The sequence below is a fragment of the Triticum aestivum genome, chromosome 6A, assembly GCF_018294505.1.
Source record: "Triticum aestivum cultivar Chinese Spring chromosome 6A, IWGSC CS RefSeq v2.1, whole genome shotgun sequence".
Taxonomy (NCBI): Eukaryota; Viridiplantae; Streptophyta; class Magnoliopsida; order Poales; family Poaceae; genus Triticum; species Triticum aestivum.
The window spans coordinates 484,970,508-484,975,474 of NC_057809.1; positions in this window are offsets into that span (position 1 = coordinate 484,970,508).

The window sequence follows — 4,967 nt, forward strand, 5'->3', positions numbered from 1 at the left end:
TAGGAGGAGGCTGGAGAGGGACGAGTTGATGAGGATCGTACAGGCCGCCTTAGAGGGCCATTGGCCTTGCCACGGCTCGATGCGGTGTTGAAGCTTGAGCACTGAGGGCCGAAGGTCGGGCATGGATAGGCGAGAGTCACTAAGGGGAACCCCAAGGTAGGTAGTAGGAAATGTCCCCAACTGACAGTTAAGTCGGTTAGCGATGCTCTGGCTCTCAGCGGGCGAATAACCCAGAATCATCACCTCGCTTTTATCAAATTATTTTGAGGCCCGACAGGTGTTGAAAACACAGTAGGAAGAATTTGAGGTTCGAGATCTCAGGCGCTGAGCCTTGAACCATGATGACGGTGCCATCGGCGTATTGGAGAAGGGAAAAGCCACCTCCCTCCACCAAGTGCGGGGCGATGCCAAGAATGTGGCCGGCGGCCTTGGCCTTATCCAGGATCGAGGCCAGGGCATCAACCACCATGTTGAACAAAAACGGGGAAAAGGGGTCACCCTGTCTAACCCCACAGGAGGTGGGGAAATAGGGCCCGATTTCCCCATTGATGTTCACCGCGGTGCAACCAGACGACATCATCTGCATGACCCGGGATACCCAGCGATCATCGAACCCTTTTCTAAGCAGCACTTCCCGAAGGAAGGGCCAACTAACCATGTCGTACGCCTTATGAAAGTCGATCTTCACGAAAATCGCATTGAGGTTTTTGGAGCGCACCTCATGCAGGAGTTCGTGGAAGACTAGGACCCCACCCAATATATATCGGGCCTGAATGAAGGCGGATTGATCCGGATGGGTTATTCGGTCAGCTAAAGGGGCCACCCTATTGGCATACCCCTTGGCGAGAATGCGGAAGATCACATTGATCACCGTGATAGGACGAAACTGGCGGATGTCAGAGGTGCCCAGGACCTTGGGAATCAGAGTGATAATCCCGTAGTTAAGGCGCTTGAGATCTATGGAACTGACATAGAACTCCTCGAAGATGGCCATGACCTCCTGTTTGATGGGGGGCCAGAAGGTCTGAAAGAACTTAACCGGCAGGCCATCAGGTCCCGAGGCGGATGATGGGTTCATCCCTTTAATCGCCAGCCACACTTCCTCCTCGGAGAACGGGGCCGTGAGGGCCGCATTGTCTGCGGCCGATACACACTGCGGGCCAACCCAGAAGTGTGGCGCAAGAGCTAAGGCCCCCTAGGGGGGCTGCAAACAGGGCTCGATAGAAGCCATCAACATTGGCACGGATGTCAGCAGGCCGTTGGAGGAGCGTCTCGCCATCCCACAGCAGGGGGATGGTATTCCGCCGCAGCTGACCATTGGCCATCGCCTGGAAGTAGGCGCTATTCATGTCACCCTAGAGAACCCACTTTTGGGTACCTCGAAGGCGCCAATACGCCTCCTCGTCGGTATATATGACCATAAGCTAGTCTTCAAGGTCGTACCGCTTCATCCACTCGTCAAGAGAGAGGCCCACCGAGTCGGCCCGAAGGTCCAGTGCCTGAATGGAGTCAAGGAGGGCTTTCTTGTGGAGACGGAGGTCCCCCCCGAGATTCGCGCCCCAGCCCTTCATGAACTGACGGGCGCGCTTGGCGCAGAAGTGCCAGACATCCACCGCCGAGATGGATCGGTGGGAAGCAAGGCGGGCTTCCAGCCAGCGGCCGCGTACGGCCTCAGCAAAACCGTTCTGGTTAAGCCAGAACGTCTCGAAGCAGAATCTAGGGGCAGAGGGGGGCGTTCATCCAGAGAGGATAGAAGAAGAGGAACGTGGTCCGAACCAATACGTGTGATGGCGTGGATGGAGGCAAGGGGGCACCTCAACTCCCACTTCGGAGATACCAGGACCCAGTCCAGCATGGAACATGTTGGGTCGGACTGGCGATTGGTCCAGGTGAACCTGGCACCAATCCTATCCAATTCCCGCAAACCAAGATCTGCAATACAGTCATTGAACAACTTCATGCGCAGGAAATTAAATAATCCGTTATTCTTGTCCTCTGCAGATCGGAGAAGGTTGAAGTCCCCACGGATGACGACCGGGAAGCGGGTCGTGGATACCTTCCTCGAGAGCTCGTCGAGGAAGGACACCGAGTGACTGTGGTCGGCGGGGCTGTAGACTATAATGATCTCCCACTTAAAGTTCAGTGCGCGCTCGAAGACTTCCATGCTCACAAAGAACTCACCCCTATCCATGCTCCCAACCTCAAAGGTGGCATCCTTGACACCTAATAGGATGCCACCAGAGTGTCCGGCGATCCCACTAGAAGGGAGCCAATGCCAGGCGAACAGGTGGGTGCTTAGGCGCTCAAGCTCGACCAGGGTGAAATCGGTTCGGATGGTCTCTTGAATTGCAACTATGTCAATGTGCTCATCACACATGTATTCGATGAGTTGGCGGCGTCGGCCATCTTGGCCGAGCCCGCGGATGTTCCAGAAGAGAGTGCGCATCAAATCTCCATGGAGGGGCTGCTTGACCCTAGGACACGGGAGGCGCTTGTTGGGGAACGTAGCAGAAATTCAAAATTTTCCTACGTGTCACCAAGATCTATCTATGGAGAGACCTGCAACGAGGGGAAGGAGATTGCATCTACATACCCTTGTAGATCGCTAAGCGGAAGCGTTCAAGAGAACGGGGTTGATGGAGTCGTACTCGTCGTGATTCAGATCACCGATGATCCTAGTGCCGAACGGACGGCACCTCCGCGTTCAACACACGTACAGCTCGACGATGTCTCCCACGCCTTGATCCAGCAAGGAGAGAGTGAGAGGTTGAGGAAGACTCCATCCAGCAGCAGCACAACGGCGTGGTGGTGATGGAGGATCGTTGCAATCCTGCAGGGCTTCGCCAAGCACCTACGGGAGAGGAGGAGGTGTCACGGGAGGGAGGGAGGCGCCAAGGGCTCAGGTATGGATGCCCTCCCTCCCCTCCACTATATATAGGGGCAGGGGAGAGGGGGGAGGCGCAGCCTTGCCCCTTCCTCCAAGGAAGGGGTGCGGCTAAGAGGGGGGGAGGAGTCCATCCTCCCCAAGGCACCTCGGAGGTGCCTTCCCCCTTTAGGACTCTCCCCTTTTTCCTATATCTTGGCGCATGGGCCTCTAGGGGCTGGTGCCCTTGGCCCATGTAGGCCAAGGCGCACCCCCTACAGCCCATGTGGCCCCCCGGGGCAGGTGGCCCCACCCGGTGGGCCCCCGGGACCCTTCCGGTGGTCCCGGTACAATACCGATGACCCCGAAACTTGTCCCGATGGCCGAAACAGGACTTCATATATATAAATCTTTACCTCCGGACCATTCCGGAACTCCTCGTGACGTCCGGGATCTCATCCGGGACTCCGAACAACATTCGGTAACCACATACAAGCTTCCTTTATAACCCTAGCGTCATCGAACCTTAAGTGTGTAGACCCTACGGGTTCGGGAGACATGTAGTCATGACCGAGATGTTCTCTGGTCAATAACCAACAGCGGGATCTGGATACCCATGTTGGCTCCCACATGTTCCACGATGATCTCATCGGATGAACCACGATGTCAACGACTCAATCAATCCCGTATACAATTCCCTTTGTCTAGCGGTATGGTACTTGCCCGAGATTCGATCGTCGGTATACCGATACCTTGTTCAATCTCGTTACCGGCAAGTCTCTTTACTCGTTCCGTAACACATCATCCCGTGATCAACCCCTTGGTCACATTGTGCACATTATGATGATGTCCTACCGAGTGGGCCCAGAGATACCTCTCCGTTTACACGGAGTGACAAAATCCCAATCTCGATTCGTGCCAACCCAACAGACACTTTCAGAGATACCCGTAGTGTACCTTTATAGCCACCCAGTTACGTTGTGACGTTTGGCACACCCAAAGCACTCCTACGGTATCCGGGAGTTGCACAATGTCATGGTCTAAGGAAATGATACTTGACATTAGAAAAGCTTTAGCATACGAACTACATGATCTTGTGCTAGGCTTAGGATTGGGTCTTGTCCATCACATCATTCTCCTAATGATGTGATCCCGTTATCAACGACATCCAATGTCCATGGTCAGGAAACCGTAACCATCTATTGATTAACGAGCTAGTCAACTAGAGGCTTACTAGGGACATGGTGTTGTCTATGTATCCACACATGTATCTGAGTTTCCTATCAATACAATTCTAGCATGGATAATAAACGATTATCATGAACAAGGAAATATAATAATAATCAATTTATTATTGCCTCTAGGGCATATTTCCAACAGCGCTCAGCGTGCAGAGGGCGGCGGTGCGGCACCGGGTGCGGCCTCAAATCTCGAGGGGGCGGGGGTCGGCAGACGGGACGACTGGGGGGAAGGGAAGGGCCGCTAGCCTCCGAGGAGGAGGAGGCCAGGCGGGCACGGGTCTCGGCCAGCCGGCGAATCCGGCTGAATAGGGAGGGAACCCGAGGCGGGAGGAGAGGTCGCCAGACCAGACGGAGGGGGCACATCCAACGCATCAGGAGAGCGAGGCGAGGACGCCGAAATGACGACGAGCCCGACGCTGGAGGTGTCGTTGGACTGCGGCTCCACGGGGCTGCCCCCCACCCACGGCACCCGAGGCGAGGGGTGTGGCCGAGGAGGAGGCATGGGGCGGGACATATTTCCGGGCAGGGCCAGCCGGTGCCGGAGTGGGAGGGTGCAGGGATGGAGGGCGCTGTTGCCCGGGCGGGGAGGGTGAACGGCCGTGACGGTGCACCGGGGAAGGGGAGTGGCGGTGAGTCGGCCGGCCACCCGGGACAGGGGGAGCGCGACCGGCCACGCCACGCGGAGCGGTCGGGAGACCGGTGCGCGTCCCGGCGATCATCCCGAGCAGACGGGCGAGAGGAGTCGTGATCGCGGCCGCGGAGCTCTCGGCGCAAGTTTTCCTCGCGGCGGAGAGAGTCCAAAGAGGGGCCAGGCGGGTCCTGGAAGTCCTCGTACCGGCGCTTGCGCCGCGCCTCACCGCCAT